Here is a 21,897-nt window from a genome sequence, read left to right on the forward strand (position 1 = left end):
AAGTGCCTCAATATTGACGGAAATTCTGTAGAAAAGTAGATTAAGGTACAGGCTTTCATGCAAAAATAAGATTATTGAGATATCTTATCACGTCTTTTTTTTTAATTTCAAAACGTTGCTCACTTAAAAAAAAACACGCCTCGTACTGTAACATAATAAGGAATGAGGAACTGTGGAATCACGTGAGCTCGTTTAAGGCTAACGATTCAGTTTATGAACTGCAAGCTTACGTGGCGGAGAGAAATCGAAGATGAGCCCACACATCATGAAGACGAGACGCCCCAAGGCGTAAGATACAGCTACGACCACCTTCCAGAAGCATTGAGAAAACGAGCCTCGAGGAGAAGCAGGAAGGATTTCCTGAGCCCCTAACAGCCACCCTCAAATCTCCAAACTTTTGGTGTCACAGAAAAACAGTTCCTGTGAACAGTATGTTCCTTCTGGATTGCGGAAGGATATATTTCTGCGTGCCAGATGACCAAAGGGTAGTGTGTACCATTTCTCTCACTTTATAAAAACACCTTTTTTTGTTTCACATAGATATTTTATCTAGATGTATATATCGTGGGAAAGTGGTATATCATTTCTGCAAACTTGTAGCCTTTGGGTGTTGCTGGAGATGAATGTAGCATATTACCAAAGAAGTACCGAGTAACATTGTCCCCTAGCAGGTCACTCACTGGCAGATCTTCTTCTGTCTCAGGGGTCGGATTTCGTTTCTTGTAGGAGTTGTTCCATCTCCAAGTAAGGAATTGATTTACAAGTGGGCAGTAGCGAAACTAAAGGCAATGAAAGTTATGGAAATATGGAAAAAGTTATATTCATCAATGAACACGTGAATGAGAAGTAGTCCTGTCATAAGATAACATAAATTATCACTGACGTCATAGAGCCGCTGCGTGTTCAATAGACTTGCTGCAGGACAAACTGAAAGTACATAAGTTCACACAGCACAATCATCTTTAGAAGAAAGACCAGTTCCCGGGTAGAGCACTGTATCGGACAGAAGATACTAACCATGAGTCACACTTTCCATAACAATAAAAGGGGTCGGCCAGAACTACTTACCACCCTACATGACGATCTGCAGCGCCAGTATCTTGCAGCACAATCGTAGCCGTTGTACAGCTGCCAGCAATGTAATTGGGGTGTGCTTAGTAACACTACACACATGTAGGGGTTCGCAAAGGACTACCCTAGGCTGTTCCCAAAGGAGTAGGGTATCACTAGGCACCAAATGTCGGTAACTGACTTACAGTGAACCTGTCGATGTTGACACCTCTAGAAACTGCAACGCAGTGCGCTGAAGAACTGCTCCCCTGATTATTTAAAGACTCAATCGATGAGCGACAGTGCACTTCAGCGGTGCACGAAAAGATCATTATAACGAACCCAACTGGGGTGAGAGGTGGGACCGCTCCTGTTGTTCTGACCTCCAGGAAAAGCCGACTTCCGGCCCTCAGCTTGGGTGACTTGAACTGGAGCGAATTCTCAGAACGCGGTGTGCCTCCGCTATCGTGTGGCTTCTACGACGATTCGAAATCATTTCCAGAAAAACAAGACGGATTTCGCCATCGTGGGAAATTTCTACGTTAATTAAACGGGGTATACTGTATTCATGCTGTTTTCTCCAAGTTATTGTCCTCTACGTGGGAAATACCTCGGTGGGGTCTGTGAAATTGCGAAAATTAATTTAGCAACATCAACTCATTAATTACGTTTGATGAATTGTTAATTCATTAATCAACTCGTCTGCATTAGGTATAAGTTAACATGGAATTTATTTGGAGTTGGAATCTGTGATCAGAATCGAACAATTAATTTTATTGCTATTTCCTCCTTTGTGATGAAGACAGGTCTGGACAGATGCTGTCGCTTTGCCACGTTCGTTTTATGCTGAACAAAGTTACTATGGTACAACTGCCCCCTCGACATCCCGATTTCGGAAATAGATCACCTCAAAGAAAACAGAGACCCCTCCGATTCCAGTACATGACAACATCAAGACACATAGAAGTAACATAATTAATGCATTTTGTATGGAAAATAGTTTAATGATTAGTACCTAGATGGACAACTTGTGTACAATATACACTACTGGCCATTCAAGTTGCTACACCACGAAGATGACTTGCTACAGACGGGAAATTTAACCGACAGTAAGAAGATGCAGTGATATGCAAATGATCAGCTTTTTAGAGCATTCACACAAAGTTGGCGTCGGTGGCAACAACTACAACGTGCTGACATGAGAAAAGTTTCCAACCGATTTCTCCTACACAAACAACAGTTGACCGGCGCTGCCTGGTGAAACGTTGTTGTGATGCCTCGTGTAAGGAGGAGAAATGCGTAGCCTCACGTTTCCGAGTTTGATAAAGGTCGGATTGTAGCCCATCGGGATTGCGGTTTATCGTATCGCAACATTGCTGGTCGCATTGGTCGAGATCCAATGACTGTTAGCAGAATATGGAATAGGTGGGTTCAGGAGAGTAATACGGAATGCCGTGCTGGATCCCAACGGCCTATTATCACTAGCAGTCGAGATGACAGGCATTTTATCCGCATTGCTGTAATGGATCGTGCAGCCACGCCTCGATCCCTGAGCCAAGAGATTATTTTTTCGGATGAATCCAGGTTCTGTGTACAGCATTATGATGGTCCCATCCGTGTTTGTCGACATCGCGGTGAACACACATTGGAAGCGTGTATTCGTCATCGCCATACTCCCATATCACCCGGTGTGATGGTATGGGCTACCAATGGTTACACGTCTCGGTCACCTCTTGTTCGCATTGACGGCACTTTGAACATTGGACATTACATTTCAGATGTGTTACAACCTGTGGCTCAACCCTTCATTCGATCCCTGCGAAACCGTACATTTCAGCAGGATAATGCACGACGCATTTTGCAGGTCTTGTACAGGCCTTTCCGGATACAAAAAATGTTCTACTGCTGCCCTGGCCAGCACATTCTCCAAATCTCACACCAATTGAAAACGTCTGGTCAATGGTGGCCGAGCGGCTGGCTCGTCACAATACGCCAGTCACTACTCTTGATGAACTGTGGTATCGTGTTGAAGCTGCATGGGCAGTGTATCTGTACACGCCACCCAAGCTCTTTTTGACTGAATGCCCAGGAGTATTAAGGCCGTTATTACGCCAGAGGTGGTTGTTCTGGGTACTGATTTCTAAGGATCTATGTACCCAAATTGCGTGAAAATGTAATCACATGTCCGCTCTAGTATAATATACACTCCTGGAAATGGAAAAAAGAACACATTGACACCGGTGTTCCAGACCACCATACTTGCTCCGGACACTGCGAGAGGGCTGTACAAGCAATGATCACACGCACGGCACAGCGGACACACCAGGAACCGCGGTGTTGGCCGTCGAATGGCGCTAGCTGCGCAGCATTTGTGCACCGCCGCCGTCAGTGTCAGCCAGTTTGCCGTGGCATACGGAGCTCCATCGCAGTCTTTAACACTGGTAGCATGCCGCGACAGCGTGGACGTGAACCGTATGTGCATTTGACGGACTTTGAGCGAGGGCGTATAGTGGGCATGCGGGAGGCTGGGTGGACGTACCGCCGAATTGCTCAACACGTGGGGCGTGAGGTCTCCACAGTACATTGATGTTGTCGCCAGTGGTCGGCGGAAGGTGCACGTGCCCGTCGACCTGGGACCGGACCGCAGCGACGCACGGAAGCACGCCAAGACCGTAGGATCCTACACACTGCCGTAGGGGACCGCACCGCCACTTCCCAGCAAATTAGGGACACTGTTGCTCCTAGGGTATCGGCGAGGACCATTCGCAACCGTCTCCATGAAGCTGGGCTACGGTCCCGCACACCGTTAGGCCGTCTTCCGCTTACGCCCCAACATCGTGCAGCCCGCCTCCAGTGGCGTCGCGACAGGCGTGAATGGAGGGACGAATGGAGACGTGTTGTCTTCAGCGATGAGAGTCGCTTCTGCCTTGGTGCCAATGATGGTCGTATGCGTGTTTGGCGCCGTGCAGGTGAGCGCCACAATCAGGACTGCATACGACCGAGGCACACAGGGCCAATACCCGGCATCATGGTGTGGGGAGCGATCTCCTACACTGGCCGTACACCTCTGGTGATCGTCGAGGGGACGAGGGGACACTGAATAGTGCACGGTACATCCAAAACGTCATCGAACCCATCGTTCTACCATTCCTAGACCGGCAAGGCAACTTGCTGTTCCAACAGGATAATGCACGTCCGCATGTATCCCGTGCCACCCAACGTGCTCTAGAAGGTGTAAGTCAACTATCCTGGCCAGCAAGATCTCCGGATCTGTCCCCCATTGAGCATGTTTGGGCCTGGATGAAGCGTCGTCTCACGCGGTCTGCACGTCCAGCACGAACGCGGGTCCAACTGAGGCGCCAGGTGGAAATGGCATGGCAAGCCGTTCCACAGGACTACATCCAGCATCTCTACGATCGTCTCCATGGGAGAATAGCAGCCTGCATTCCTGCGAAAGGTGGATATACACTGTACTAGTGCCGACATTGTGCATGCTCTGTTGGCTGTGTCTATGTGCCTGTGGTTCTGTTAGTGTGATCATGTGATGTATCTGATCCCAGGAATGTGTCAATAAAGTTTCCCCTTCCTGGGACAATGAATTCACGGTGTTCTTATTTCAATCTCCAGGAGTGTATTTGTCCAATGAATACCCGTTTATCATCTGCATTTCTTCTTGGTGTAGCAGTTTTAATGGCCAGTAGTGTATTTTGCAAAATAATTCGTTAGCCTACATACAATTTTTCTCATTACTGTCTCCATTTTTTTAAACTTTAATTTGACTATCGGAAGGGGGACAATCTGACTAAAGAGCAACCCTTCGCATGACAATATTTATCAGCGCTCTAACTACTGTGATAAACGCTACCCAGATGGCTATATTAGATTAAAGCGTCGGTTTTACTGGCCGAGTCACTGAACAAGGATTCTATTGGCCCTTTAATCTTACACTAAACATTTTCGTTGCAACACCCGGTCAGGCAAACACAGAGAAGCATGCTGCTGTTGGCTCCTGTAGGTTGGGGTAGGTGAGCTCATTAATTGGTCCAAGAAGCGCTCACTGCCCTCCGCGTCGCGGCTGCACTGACCAATCACCATTGACAGCAGCCGCAGTCTTTTGTCCGTTGCTCTCAACACCACTCCAGCGCCTCAGCCCATTGTTCCCCACTGCTTCGCAGTCTTGGGGTGTGCGCGCTTGCAGCCACTAGCCATCGCTTTGTAATACACCGTCCAGTTAAAGTTTAAACGCTACGGCGATTTTGTTTTTCGGCGATCTCTGCGTGTGTAACCGGTGACAGACTTGCTACGGTGGCCCAGTTGCGGAACCTGCTGTTATAGACATGGGACGTCACACTTAAACATCTCAGTTAACATAGTGGTATACATATTGTGTACAGATTGGCCACATCATTTTCCTATCTACTGAACATATCTAATCGGACGTGGTGTCTTCTGTGATGTCACTTCAACTTTCCAGGCCCCAGTACTCGTGCACTAACTTAAGGAAACATAATTCTTTTGTTAGATAGACGAACTCCTTGGGCTGTCTATTCTCTAGCGATTCCGCTACGTTAACAGTCTGACCCTTCGTTTTCTTCTCAGTTAAGTCTCTTAAATTACTATACAATTATTGTAATATTCCCTTTCACACTAGATTTATTGTTTTTCTCTTCTCTCCAACGTAGGTTTTTTCATCGAAATCAATGTCCTAGATCGATACTAGCCTCAACACAAGGCAGCATTTTCTCCACACATCGGGGTTTTCCTTGCTTTCTATATTCTGGGATTTCTGAACGAACTGTTCGTCGAGACAAACACGGTAATAATGGTATCCTGATTGTTCACTCTGGCTATTCCTTTCTCTTCCCCAAATTAAACTTAACCCCTCTTGCAGTGTGTTTTCCGCGATGTTTTCTTACAGTTGCCTCATGCAAGTATGATTCGACACCCTCTGAAATAAAAGAAAAATACAGGAATTCGACGTTTGATGAGTCCTTCATCGTATTTTCCTAGCACACCGATAACAATAAATAAATTTTGAGTTGCATCCGTGGTCTAGAGCACGCCGACGCGGTAGCTCAGCGCGTTTGGTCAGGGGGTTAGCTGCACTCTGTAATTAAAAAACTGAGTGAACGGATCAACCAAGAGGCTGAACGGGTGTCATCGGAAGACCGCCCTAAACGAATTCAACGATCAGTATAGAACAAAATGAGAGCAACCGAAAAGAAAGAAAAAAGAGGTAGTGTCTGTGATTAGTAATCGAGGACTCTGGCTTGAATCTCGCTGCTGCTAGTGATTTTTTTTCTCTGTTCCCATGTAATGCTTATAACAGGTTTAGTAGTGGAATGTTTCCCCAGTAGACAGAAATGTTAACTTGACTGGCACACATTTCCGAAAGTAAACATAAGTTACACGCTGGAAGTTTTTGCTTTTATGAAACTTTCTGTTAAGTATATACGAGGCGTAAGGTTGGATTAGGTGCGGAATGGAAACCACTGTCAAAATCCGATGGAACTTTTCGCAGTGTCTTTAGTATGCCTGTCGCTCTTTTCAATTCAGAGCACAAAGCATTTAATATACAAAAAAATCGAAAACGTCCGCGGTCCCAGGTTCAAATCCCGCCACTGCTTAGATATTAATTAATAATCAGCTTCGGCGGCCGAAAGCTTCTGGCATAACAAGTCAGCCTCATTCTGACAATGACCATGTCAAAAAGAGCGAACGAGTGGACAAAGGTTCAGAGCACCCTCTTGTCCTTGGGATGACAAGCTGCCACTAAATGTGGAAGAATCAGCAACGACCAAAGACATGTGGCTGCAAAAGGCTATGGAAACCACTGTATTACAGACACACAACGTTTAGCCACAGGATTTGTAGAGTGTAATTGAAAAAGTGTCATGATGATCTCTCCATTAGCATAAGATTCGACAACAGTACCCCATCAGGACCTCCAGGTGTGCACTTAAAAAATTTGGAAATTTGTGGTTATTTCCTATAGGACCAAACTGCTAAGGTTATCGATCCCTAGGCCTACAGACTACTTAATCTAACACGAACAAACTTACGCTGAGGACAACACACACACGCATGCCCGAGGGAGGGCCCGAACCTCCGACCGGGCAGACTCGCGAACCGTGGCAAGACGCCACAGACCGCACAGCTACTTGGCGCTGCGAAGTGGTAACTGCCAAGCAGCAGATAACCATGAGAAAAATATTGACTAATCGACGAAAGGATAACGTTCTTCGAGCCGGGATTTGAATGTCAGAAACTTGAACATGGCAGAGAAACTAGATAATCTGAAACGGGAAATGCAATGAATTAATCTAGATATAATAGGTGTCAGTAAAGTAAAATGGGAAGAATGCAAAGATTTCTGGTAGATGAGTACAGGGTAATGTCAACAACAGCAGAAAATGGTATAACTGGAGTAGGATTCGTTATGAATAGGAAGACAGAGAGTGTGTTACTATGAACAGTTCAGTGATAGGGTTATTCTTATCAGAATCGATAGCAAACCAACACCGACAACGATAGTTCAGGTATATATGTCGACGTCGCAAGCTGAACATGAAGAGATTGAGAAAGTAAATGAGGATATTGAAAGCGTAATACAGTATGTTATGGGAGACGAAAATCTAATAGTCATGGAGGACTAGATTGCAGTTGTAGGGAAAGGAACAGAAGAAATGGTTACAAGAGAAAATGGACTTGGAAAAGGGAAAGCGAGAGGAGAAAGACTAACTGAGTTCTGTAATAAATTTCAGTTAGCAATAACTAAAATTCTGTTCATGAATCACAAGAGGAGGAAGTAAACTTGGAAAAGGCCAGGTGATACAGTAAGATTTCAGTTAGATTCCGAAATCAGATACCAGATTGTATGGCGTACTCAGGGGCAGATATAGACCCAGGTCACAATATAGTAGCGCTAAAGAGTAGGATAAAATTTAAGACATTAGTCGGGAAGATCAACACCCCAAAAATTATGATACGAAACTAGTAAGAAAAACGAGATACGCTTGAAGTTCTCTAAGGCTATAGATACAGCAATAAGGAATAGCACTATAGGCAGTACAGAGGAGAGGAATGGACATCTCTAAAAAGTGCCATCACAGAAGTTGTAAAGAATTCATAGGTACAAAAAAGCGAACTGCGAAGAAACCGTGGGTAACAGAAGAAATACTTTAGTTGATCGATGAAAGAAAGAAGTACAAAATTTTACTGGAAACTGACGAATACAGAAATACCAGTCGCTGAGGAATGAAATGAATAGGAAGTGCATGGAAGCTAAGACGAAAGGGCTAAATGAAAAATGTTAAGAAGTCTAAAAAGAAATGATAGTCGGAAGGACAGACTCAGCATACTGGAAATACAAAATAACCTTCCGTGACATTAAAAGCAAGGATGGTAACATAAAGAATGCAACGAGATTCCACAGTTAAATGCAGAGGAGAGAGCGGATAGGTGGAAAGAGTACGTTGAAGGCCTCTATTGGGGGGGGGGGGGGGGGAGGGGAGGGGGAAGATTTGTCTAATGCGACAGAAGAAGAAACTGGATTCGGTTAAGAAGAGATAGTGGATCCGGTATTTGAATCAGAATTTGAAAGAGCTTTGGAGGACTTACGATCAGATAAGGCAGAAGGGATAGGTAACATCCTATCAGAATTTCTAAGATCGTTGGGGGATGTGGCAACAAAACGTCTATTCACGTCGGTGTGTAGAAGTATGAGTCTGACGACATACCATCTGAATTTCAGAAAAACATCATCCACACAATTCCGAAGACGACAGGAGCTGATAAGTGTGAGAAATATCGCACAATCAATTTGACAGCTCATACATCCTAATTGTTGACAAGAATAATGTACAGAGGAATGGAAAAGAGAATTGAGGATGAGCTGGATGACGATCACTTTGGCTCTAGAAAAGGTAAAGTGACGAGAGAGGCAATTCTGACGTTGCGGTAGATAACGGAAGCAAGACTAAAATCAGCGCACGATCATAGGATTTGTCGACCTGGAAAAAGCAGTCGACAGTGTAAATGTTGCAAGATGTTAGAAATTGTGAGAGACATAGGGATAATCTATAAAGGGTAAAATACAGTACGTACAAGAGCTAAGAGGGAGTAAGAAGAGTCGACGATCAAGAACGAAGTGCTCGGATTACAAAGGGTGTAAACAGGAATGCAGCCTTTCGCACCTCCTTTTCAATCTGTACATCTAAAAAGCAATAAACGGAAATAAAAGAAAGGTTCAGGAGAGGAACTGGAAATTCAAGGTGATAGGATATCAATGATACGATTCGCTGATGACATTGTTATCCTGAGTGAAAGTGAAGAAGGATTACATGACCTGCTGAATGGAATGAATAATCTAATGAGTAAGGAATATGGCTTGAGGGTAAATCGACGAAAGACGAAAGTAATGTGAAGTAGCAGAAATGAGAACAGCGGGAAGCTAAACTTCAGGATTGATGGTCATGAAATAGATGAGTTAAGAAATTCTGCTACCTAGACTGTAAAGTAACCAATAATGGCAAAAATTGTATTTCTCACTAAGAGGGGTCTGTTCAAACACAAGCATTAGTTTGAGGAAGACATTTCTGAGTATGTAGACGTACGTCTGGAGTACAGCACTGTGTGGTAGTGAAACATGGACTTTCCGAAAACCGGAACAGAAGATAATCGAAGCATTTGAGATGTGGTGCTACACACGAATGTTGAAAATTAGATGGACTGATAAGATAAGGAATGAGGAGGTCCTACACAGAATCGGAGAGGAAAGGAATATGTGGAAAACTCTAATAAGGAGAAGGGACAGGATGGTAGGACATCTGTTAAGATATGTGGGAATGAGTTCATGTTACTAGAGGGAGCTGCAGACGGCAAAAACTGTAAAGAAAGACAGAGATTGGAAAACATCCAGAAAATAATTGAGGACGTAGGTTGCAAGTGCTACTATGAGATGAAGAGGTTGGCACAGGAGAGGAATACATGGTGGGCCGCATAAAACTAGTCAGAAGACTTATGACCCAAAAAAAAGAAAGGTTTTCGTTCTAGATAGTGGTCTCAGTGCAGTGAGTGGTATCTCTCTCTCTCTCTCTCTCTCTCTCTCTCTCTCTCTCTCTCTCTCTCACTCTCTCTCTGTATGTATGTGTGTGTGTGTGTGGATGGTGAGGCACGGTTTGACCTGGGAGGTGGTTCAGTCCGACTTCTCGACACCCTTGTGAAGGGATTGGCATTACAGATAGATTCTCAAACCTCATCTCTCTCTGGTAAATGTTAGTGGGGGATGGGTTCATGCTTGCGCATGCCATGCCTGTTACGCACTGCAGTCGCTTTCCCTTTGCCACCTGCCTCAAGGAGAGCTAAATTCACTTTATTGCAACACTTTTCACCTATCCCCACTGCGAGATTTGAGCACTATACTTCCAGTTTCCACTCTTGCACTTCATCTCAAGCCTTTTCCAATGGTATCAGCCATTTGTGCTTGGTGAACTCGGAAGTTTTTCCTCAGTTTCCTTCTTAGTACTTGCTAACCGAAACACAGGTACGTAAATCACAAATTATAACTAGGTGCACATTACCTCAGGAATACACAGCATAAAGGATAATTGTAATAATCTCACCTCGTTTCCATAAGCAAAAGAAAGTTAAGTGAACTACATTATCATCACAAAATCACGCTCGAGAATCCTAAAGTGGAGTCTGAATTAATCCATGGGGATGAAGGGATGATGAACGGATTGATATTTGCAATATTCTGTAAGCCTTTCACAGCATCGGTTTCTGTGTCAACGACTAGGTAGCTATGGTCGCCCAGAGCTTATACGACTCTGTGATATGAATTAAACGATTAATTTTACTACACTCTCTTCCTTTGTGGTGAAGAATGGTCTGGACAGATTCTGTGACCCCGATACGTGCGTTTTGTGCTTGACAAAACTACTGTACTACAAACTGAAACGAGATTCATACTTATTTTTTGTTATCCACGTGGTGTCTTTTCATACGAGCACGCCTCTAAAACATCAAGAAAGGGACGCATGTTGAGGACTGTATGGTGAGTAATACACAACTGTGGGGAACGTACATCTCATCAAATTTAAGCTCTCCAGAAAGCTGTCTCGCTGATATTCTTGGCCTTCTATTTTGCATTAATTCTAGATATTGCTCCTCTTGTGGCGTTTGTGGTATAGGTCGAACGTACCATATCCCTTGTGCCTCGCAACCGTCACCAAACCTCTCAAATGACACTTGGTGGTACCTTCTACTTCCCTGAGATTGAGGTCACTGTCTCATTCGTAGTGAAGCTTCCGAGGATTCTGTAACAGAGAGGAAAGGGCATTAACCTATGGGCCCAGCACACGGATTCTCGATACATTCATCTGACACTCTGGAGTTTTTCTGTGCAGTGCTGTTGTAACATTTGCAGTTTTTTCCAAAATCTTGACTGACAAGCATGCGACTGCTCACATTTTCTTGTTATATTTCTCTTAATTCGCCGCCAGCTTCTCGCCACTAATGTACTACATAGGTGGAATGCTGACACAGGCTACTACAGCTTTTTATAACGAAATCCAGCAGCAAAACTTGTCCTTCCTTCTAACGTGGAAAGTAAACAGATCGAGCAAATAACTGAAAAAAAACTCATAGTCACAAGTAGACCGAAAGGCTGAGGCTGCTTTCAACCGAAATAAAGGTAAAACTACGGGCACTAACTGCTCTATTCTTCAGGGAAGCTGTGACACTGGAGTCCGCAAGTGTGTCCACCACCGAAAATTGGTGCTCAGCCTATTGAAACGAAAACAATTTTACAGTAGTCCAATTTTCATCAGGAGTTCAGGACAGTCGGATGAAAGTCACACGCAGTCAGTACAGACAGGTTGCTAGAAGGTCGTGAAAAGTGTTGAATCATCAAACGAACACATGTCACCTAGACAGTGTCGTTATTCATTGTGAGGCATCGTCTGAAGGTAGGATAGATACTTCTGATTAGTGAGTCAGCGCGCTATTGTTCACAGTATACGGTAGTATCGGTACACTCCACTGTAATGTGGAATTGAGTATTAGATGTCACAAGAGTTCGACCTGGCAGTATAAACCGAGATGGGGAGTTGTGGATTGTCAGCAGAACACGTAGTAACTATAGACTGGATGTGTTAGGGGAACTCAGCAACTTTGGACGTGAAGTAGTCACTGGATGCCAACTGAGTACATAGGAAGTAGTGCAACGGTATTAGAGTGCTGTTTACAGTTAGGTGTGGTCCTGTTACTACGCATAAGATAACGCCAAAAGCTCAAGGGTATGAACTCTTATTACAGTACTGCGTAGTACACACAGTAGAGCATCATTTTAGAGACGATGGTTGTTCATTATACACTCCTGGAAATGGAAAAAAGAACACATTGACACCGGTGTGTCAGACACACCATACTTGCTCCGGACACTGCGAGAGGGCTGTACAAGCAATGATCACACGCACGGCGCAGCGGACACACCAGGAACCGCGGTGTTGGCCGTCGAATGGCGCTAGCTGCGCAGCATTTGTGCACCGCCGCCGTCAGTGTCACCCAGTTTGCCGTGGCATACGGAGCTCCATCGCAGTCTTTAACACTGGTAGCATGCCGCGACAGCGTGGACGTGAACCGTATGTGCATTTGACGGACTTTGAGCGAGGGCGTATAGTTGGCATGCGGGAGGCCGGGTGGACGTACCGCCGAATTGCTCAACACGTGGGGCGTGAGGTCTCCACAGTACATTGATGTTGTCGCCAGTGGTCGGCGGAAGGTGCACGTGCCCGTCGACCTGGGACCGGACCGCAGCGACTCACAGATGCACGCCAAAACCGTAGGATCCTACGCAGTGCCGTAAGGGACCGCACCGCCACTTCCCAGCAAATTAGGGACACTGTTGCTCCTGGGGTATCGGCGAGGACCATTCGCAACCGTCTCCATGAAGCTGGGCTACGGTCCCGCACACTGTTAGGCCTTCTTCCGCTCACGCCAGAACATCGTGCAGCCCGCCTCCAGAGGTGTCGCGACAGGCGTGAATGGAGGGACGAATGGAGACGTGTCGTCTTCAGCGATCAGAGTCGCTTCTGCCTTGGTGCTTATGATGGTCGTATGCGTGTTTGGCGTCGTGCAGGTGAGCGCCACAATCAGGACTGCATACGACCGAGGCACACAGAGCCAACACCCGACATCATGGTGTGGGGAGCGATCTCCTACACTGGCCGTACACCTCTGGTGATCGTCGAGGGGACACTGAATAGTGCACGGTACATCCAAACCGTCATCGAAATCATCGTTCTACCAGTCCTAGACCGGCAAGGGAACTTGCTGTTCCAACAGGACAATGCACGTCCGCATGAATCCCGTGACACCCAACGTGCTCTAGAAGATGTAAGTCAACTAACCGGGCCAGCAAGATCTCCGGATCTGTCCCCCATTGAGCATGTTTGGGACTGGATGAAGCGTCGTCTCACGCTGTCTGCACGTCCAGCACGAACGCTGGTCCAACTGAGGCGCCAGGTGGAAATGGCATGGCAAGCCGTTCCACAGCACTACATGCAGCATCTCTACGATCGTCTCCATGGGAGAATAGCAGCCTGCATTGCAGCGAAAGGTGGATATACACTGTACTAGTGCCGACATTGTGCATGCTCTGTTGCCTGTGTCTAGGTGCCTGTGGTTCTGTGAGTGTGATCATGTGATGTATCTGACCCCAGGAATGTGTCAATAAAGTTTCGCCTTCATGGGACAATGAATTCACGGTGTTCTTATTTCAATTTCCAGGAGTGTAGTATGACAATGGACTCTATCATTAAGCAGCATTTTTGAACCAAAGGCGTGCGAACTACAACACTTCTCAAATTAAGTAACCGAGAGTCCTGACCTGAATCCATTGCATTGCTCTTGGGATTAGGTAGAACGCTGACTTCATCTAGATTCCACCGTACAAGCTTTCCTCCTTCTCTTGAAGGTAATGGTCGATTTCGTCTCATAATTACTGCTACAAAATGATTTTCAATATGACGGTGGGATATGAAAGGAACAAAAGAGGCTTCTTAAAACAAAATGAGAAGGTGTCTGACCAGGAAGTGAAAACTCAAATTCAAGGGCAAATTTCGAGTCATGCTGCTGTAATACAGCTTAGGAAATAAATTCTGAAGAACTGGGTGTCAGTATGGTGAAGGAATTTTCATCGATTAAGGAACAATCAACACAAACTGCCAAGGAGGCTGATGGTTGTGTTTTGTGCAGTTGTGACGAATTATCTGGTTTTGTTTAGAATCATTTCGTATCCATCAAACGTTTTACGTACATAGAATTTCAGTAAATGACATCATCCTCATACTTTCTTGGCGCAGTTTGATTTTGCACATCCATCACCTCAGCCTGACAATCGTAAGATTGAATTTGTGTGTGGTTATTTGGTGGGTAACGGCAATGTAGATGGTGCCTTAGAGTAGAAGTGCGAATAAGAAAAATTTCGATGTTTCATTCCTACATACTGGTCTCAGGAAGCGCAAGACACAGTAAAGCAAGGTACACTAATGATAAAAAAATTTTACAGTCTGACTTAAAAACTCTCTCTTGGTTCCATGGGAGTGTATAGTCAGGAAATCAGTTTTTGTTCATTTCCTACAGTCCTGCTGAACGAACTTGCTTTTGGATTACTCAATTTTCCCTCACTGCTCCACAAAATTATTCAGTTCGGTGTAAAGGTAGTTTCTAAAGAGTTCCAAAGTTTAGTACTAGAGGTATGGTCGTGGTGAAGAGGATAATGGTGGCCGGAATGATAAAGTTTTCTGCGTTTAAACCGAGGTCACCGGGAAACGGAAGATATGATTGCAAGTGACAGACTTCGCGGAAGGGTCGACAAGGCATTGACATTTGAAGTCTTTGCGTGGAACTCCCTGATGGAAATGAGGAGGATCATTTTCACAAAGACTTCAGCCACTGAAAAGTTAGGGATGTGTGGCAAAAGTAATCTTCAATTGCTATAACACTGTTGTGGATATCTTATTTTTATATTGGTTAACATGTTTTATTTGTGTGCAACAAAGTAACGAATGTGTATTGTTTTGAAGAGTATTTCGAGTGCCATGATGCATTCCCTTGATGAGTTCTTCTATGTGCTATTGCTTTTTAGGCAACTATGTGTGACATTACATGAAGACGGCGTCATGTTTTTGGAGAGATAATGTGGATCGATCACCGTAGAATATATCTTTGTATGCCACTTTATTAATTTTTCTTGTGATACTGATGTTGAATGAAATGTTATGGGAGTTTCTGTCGGTGACAAAACAATTGCAACGTCTGAAAGACACATAAATATACACATGCAATGTTACAAAGTACACAGAATATCACGTCATACAATAGATTCAGTACCACCAGCAGAGCCTCAGTAACGTGGTGTGATAAGTGAATTTGAACGTAATGTATTTCTGCCTCTAGGTGGCGTCAACCGACGTTATACATCTGAAGACTGCAACCATTAAAGTTACCTATGAGAGTCATTACACCTAAAATCTCTGTGTGAAAAAAATGCTGTGTCAGTGGTCAAGAGTATGTGTTATGAACAAACAAAACGTTACAAAATGGGCTTCAGAATCCAGTCCCACAACTTGCTGACAGAGGAAAGTTGAAAGAGTGACACGGATCGCAATGCTGTCACGCTGTTACTGTATATAATAAAATATGCTTCATAATATGCACTGGAAACCAAAACATCAGGCCACTGTCTTAACAGCGTGTTGGCCCACACTGGAACGGAGTACAGCCGCTCCTTTGATGGCAAAGACTCGACAGTCCTCTAAGGTATGTGGTATCAGATTTCCATACAAAGGTCACAAAATTCCAGTGACTTATGGTCCAGATTTGAATGTGCAGAGTTCACTCTCGATAACATTCATATGTTTGTCATCTGTATCACACCAAACAGATTTGTTGGCCTATACATCAATGTGAGTGAATGCTCCTAACAACACTGTATCAAAAATACGGGCTTTTGGGACAGACGGATATCCTGCTGAAAGATGCCATCGCTATCGGAAAGGAATAATATTCGCGTAGTCCACAGCTGCTTTGGTGATTTTATTTATTACCATAAATCGCATGAGATCTCAGATGAATGTCCCCCAGAGAATAATCCTGACCCAGGGGCCTACGTACCTGGGGCAGTGCATGGTATTAGCATCCATTGCCCTCGATGACAGCTTATCCAGAAATGGCCATCGACCGAGTGTAACAATAAAAATAATAAACGCGATTCATCCAACGAACTGACACAATCCCACTGATCGTGAAGGGAATCTCAAAGCTCCTATGCCCTATCCAAATGGAAATGATAATGTCGTTGGATCAACATGGGAATACGTAAGGGTCTGTTCAAGAGGTCCAATGTTCAATAGTGTGGGATTAAAGATATACACCGAAACGCGCCTGCACCAGTACTCTACTGAATCTTGAACACTCCCACACTCACCCAAATATACTGCTATGCAGAGCAGCAAATCCCCTGTACTCTACATTTTTTGATGATCCTTACTCGTGGCTACACTTTGTGTCTAGCGGACCTGCTAGTAAAAAATGACCAACAATTAAAAATAATCTTGTTCTGTAGAAAAGAGCAATTCTTGGTAAATTACAAAAATGTATAATTTATCGACTTATAGTTTGAACGTTATGTTGCACAGCTGGTACACTCATCTGTCGTTTTAAAGTCTGTTGGAATACGTGACGTAGACTTCTTTTCCTTCTTCTCGCTTGTAGTAACGGATCGTAAACACAGATGTATTCTAGAAGGCTCTGACTGCGGGAACCTAAGTGCAGGTGCATCTAGAAGCCTGTGTCCTAACTGCATCTAAAGATCTAGACACATTTGTTTCGTTCTTCCTTACAGATTTTGAAACACGTGTATATCGTAGTTCCTGCCGTGTTGTTCTATTTCAGTGTATGCCGAGGCTAAAGAACTTTAACACTAAACGGAGATTTCGAGGCAATCAGTTCAAAGCAACATGAATAATTAGCTGCACACTATTAGGGGTCAATGTGCACTTGCAGAAATGGGGTGAAAGCATATAATACCCTCATACGTATTCCATTCTGTAATACAGGCATTTACGTAAGGGGATCAGACAAATACAAATCTTCTTAAGAGATTTTGTTCCCTCATAGAATGTCAACGAAAGTAACAACAATTATATAGAGGAGCGAATACGGAAAACAGTATTTGTCGGGCTGACAGTGTCGAAGACAGGTGTAATGGATGGAGCAATAACTTTCAGTGATAGTGCAGTTTATAGCATTCACGTCCCGAAAACGTTAGGTATCCAGACTGGAGGGAATACAGTTTAAGGTCTAACTCTTACTGGTCAGTTGAAAGTAATTGAAGTGAACAGAGTAGCTGAAGGCGTTACTCAGCAGGCTAGCATAATTCAGAGCGTGAAGGGAAAGAAAAAGGGGGATAAAGAAGAAAGTGAGCAACAGGAATACTCAGATTCGAAGTTCTAAAACGGCATACTTATTATTATTCTGATAATTAATCTCCCCAACAGAGATGTGCTCTCACATATGTACAAAGTTGGAGCGTAATTGTCGATTGCTGCATTCACTGTGATATCGTCCCATGATCCAAGAACATTACTCATCTACTTTACTAGTGGTATCAGGATACATTTCAGTTTCACAATCATCTTCATCTCATTAAAATTGTTGGTATGTTTAATAACCTCTATGATCTCTCTCCATGCCGTATCATATAATCCGAACGTGACATCTGGAAGAAAAGTTTTATCAAATAGAATGTGATGCTCTCCTGATTGCAGAACATGTTTCGCACAGCCTATATATGCGTGTTTCTCCCCTTTTAAAGTTGGGTTTCTTAAAAAGATTCATGTAACAACGCCGGTAATGACGCAGAATATTTTAACGAGCGTGATATTTTCGACAATGGAGCGTACATTTTGCACCCACAAACCGGTCACCAAAGACAGGAAGCTCATTAAGAAAGCATAGCGAGTATATCTATTGAGCAAAAATAGAAAACAGTCACTTTCATCCTGGTACTAGTTATATCCTCGGACTCTGATGAAAACTGTGACAATTCAAGTATCGGTGAGAGAAACAATACAACAGCCTTCAATATGAGATCATATCGAAAGATATATCAAGAAATCTTAGGACATACAGATCAGATGAGGTTCAGATCCACAGTTCTTACATCATCATCCGTGGATGGTCTTGCGTTGAAATTCTGTGAAGCCGGAAGTAAGCCATAACATCAACGGTTATCCAAAAATTTGCTTCAAGACTGAGGACAATAGATCAAAGAAAGGGTGAAGACTTGATTTCTGCTAGATTTTACGAAGAATACTTTTCTCAACCATCGGCTTTCCTAGCTGACTACCATCTGTAAATAACTTAGCGTTACACATGTCTATGTCGTTGTGGAGATCAGTCGAAGACTGCTCCACCCAGTTCTCTGTACTAGTCTAATCTGTGTAAAGCTCTTCAGCTCTGCGTAATTACGACAATTTACAAAAATTTGAACCTCAGTTTCCATTCATTTGAACCTGATTACTGCACTCCAGCCCTGATCTTCTACTATACTTTGAAGCCTCTACACTTCCTCCATTTCGAAACTGGAATTCCACGATTCCTTTTGATGTGTCATATCAAAATGAAAGTTTTCTGTTATATTTGCACATTGCTAATCTTCAGTTACTTACTTGTCGATTATCCGCGACAAACTTCTATTGTTATCTCAGAACCTACTGATTGACTTTCATCCCACCGTGTTGTACGGTAGTTATTCTACTTGCGTTCTTTTGGACGTGAATAAGCTAAGCCAGCCACGAGAAGGAGAGCGCAGATGTTAGGCATGCTTTCACAAATTTCGAAGGAAAACAGGATCTGTGTATTATTTCTATGCTGTACGAGGCTGTGATAGAGGAAGGTGTCCTTTCTTATGATGTAAAATGATATATCATTGAAACCGACTGTATATACAAGCCGCCGTTCAATAAAGTGACACAATCATTTTTTTTCCTGAAAGCGTGTTGGTATTGCTACGGATTTACTTACGCCACACTATATTATTCGCCACAGTTTTGGGTATAAAATCCTTTTTTTTTAACATCACCTCCGTTCAGTACGACAGCCTTATGCTACCTCACTGGAGAGCCTGTAAGCTCGCATGATACCATTCTACACGCCAACGTCGGAACCATCGTCTTGCTATATCAGTAAGCTCTCCATCACCCACGTACAGCTTCCCGCAAAGTGCATCCTTCATTGGACAAACAGCTGGAAGCCGGACGGTGTGAAAGCTCAGCACGCAACTCTGAGTGAATCAGCACGATCAACGGAGAAATACAGTTGTGCACCATATTGTTTGATTATGATTCATCGATCAGTTCGACAGAGACAGCCCACACGTTTTAACATTGCAGGAGTGACGGCTGTGTGCGGGCGACCGGCAAGCGGCTTATCAGACAGATTTACGCGACCTTGTTGCATTGATGACAGACACCTCGCCCAATGACTTACCGTGATTTTGTTCACTGCCAGGTCTCTGTTAACATTCTGCAAGCGGCTTTAATACCTGCGATACTCCAGTTTTCTGCCAAAACACTCTCGATGACAGCTCTCTGCTTTTAACGCATCTCCGTTGAGGCGCCATTTTGAAGGCTATTTATAGTGACACAACCTATCGGATTTTCAATGAACTACAGGGTAGGAAGCAGCAATATACCACGATGACTCACAACAAATTATGCATTTTTAAAAATGGCGGAGGAAAAAAATTCATTTCATTACTTATTGACCGCCCCTCATACATGATTAGAAGACTGTGAGAGTGAGCAATATATGGAAGCAGCAGTGGGTTTGTAAGTGTGAAATACATGTGTGAAATCAAAGATCCTCTTATACGACTTTTCTGCATCAGAGATTACCATTTATTCGTTACTGCGTATCGGTCGAGCAATGTTGGCCTGACGACATTTATCTACATTAGACACATAATGCCATGGAAGAGTGCCTTTCTGCCATTAAGGTTCATTTTGGCAGTTTAAACTGCATTTAATTGGCTGTCAGGTTACGGAAGTCGGTATTTCATTCACCGCATACGATTTGCATCTACTATTCTTTTCAGACCTTTGAGGAGGAACTAGTCTTTGTAAGCTGTGCTGATAAGGAATTGTTCCAGCTAACCTTAATTAGATTCGTCTAAGCTAATAAATGCCCATTGCTTAAAAAGTACTGATATCGTCTAAATTTTTATAACTGAGTATACTGTGGGACGATTTTTCGGCATGTAAGGTGGACATCTTTGAAGTTTTGTGTTTCCTTTTGCTCAAACAATGTCTATCATTTTCTAACACCGACTGCGCCAAAATGTATGAAGTTACACGAAACGTTTATTGAATCTGAATCTGGCACTAATTTGTCTTTTTTTAATTATTATTATTAAAGGACACAACGAGAATTCTAAATCTATCTTCAGAAATGCCGATGGAGGGATAAAATTATACATGTCTCTTCTGATACATTTTCATTACAGGGCAGTTGGTGTTAATGACACATAAATACTGACAGTGTGTTGGAATGGACGTTCTCGAGAAGTCTGGCTTAGTAGTTCATTCCAAGTTACATATATTCACAAAATGTAGTCAAATACTCAACTGCTATAAACACTTATTATGGACAAAATATTTTCACTATGGATCCATGAGGGATAACGGCTTTAACAATTTTAGTCACCAATATTCAGTAAGGATTCAGTTAAGAGAAAAATTTAAAATGGACACTCACGTGATACAAAAATCCGGACACTAAGAGAGCAGAACAAAAAATTCGCCATCCCTAGGGCAGACGAGGTGTGAAACCTGGCTTGCAGCCTACAATGAAAAGACATCAAAAAACTTAATCAGGATCGCGATGGATGAAGCAAATTATAACTGGGTGAGGTACAAGTCATTACCTAATTGAATCTAGTTAAACGAGAAGGTATTTATCATTCACGAAATACACAAAAAATGTTCCCGACAAATGAATTAGCTATCATAGATACTTCCTAACATGGAAATACTATCTCACACCCAAAATCACATTTCATGTGAGCACACCGATAGCAGTCACACTCAACAGACCCCAGTCAGCGTCTGCTGACTCGAACCAATTTCAGCCTGTAGCAACTCCGTGGACAGATACAGATAAAAACTTGGAGGTGGCGAACTGACCAGTCGACAAAGCAACTTTGCAGTGGTATCAAGTGTCTCTTCCAATCAGGAGATAACAGAGACAACACCTGGTTTTCTTTCGAGTATATCCTGTTGACTTAGGGTCAAAAATCAAAACAAGGATCTTCAACGAATCAATCGCGAAGCCAATCGTTAAGAATGAACTAGCGGACAGCCCCCCCCCTCCCCCCATCCAACGTAAAATATTTGTATTTCCAAGATACAAGAATAATTGTAAAGATCAATGGAAATCTTGAATCGTTATTTCTGTTTCGTAACTTTCATAAATTAAATTAAGTACCAATTTTGTAGCTTACCAGAAGTGAATAACCCTGAGAATTAGCGCCAAGTAATAAAAAAAAATATTGTCATAGTACTATATACTTAAATACTTTTCGTATACTTGATGACTCAAAGATAACGATTAGCATCTTGTCTTTTGTAAGTAGGCTGCTTAGGTTTTTATATTGGTGACAGCACGTAGCGCTCTGTATAAAAATCACTGGATGTGCTGTGTGCAGTCTGTGGCTAGTTTGCATTGTTGTCTGACATTGTAGTGTTGGGCAGCTGAATGTTAACAGCGCGTAGCATTGCG

This window comes from Schistocerca gregaria, chromosome 2 (assembly GCF_023897955.1).
Source record: "Schistocerca gregaria isolate iqSchGreg1 chromosome 2, iqSchGreg1.2, whole genome shotgun sequence".
NCBI lineage: Eukaryota > Metazoa > Arthropoda > Insecta > Orthoptera > Acrididae > Schistocerca > Schistocerca gregaria.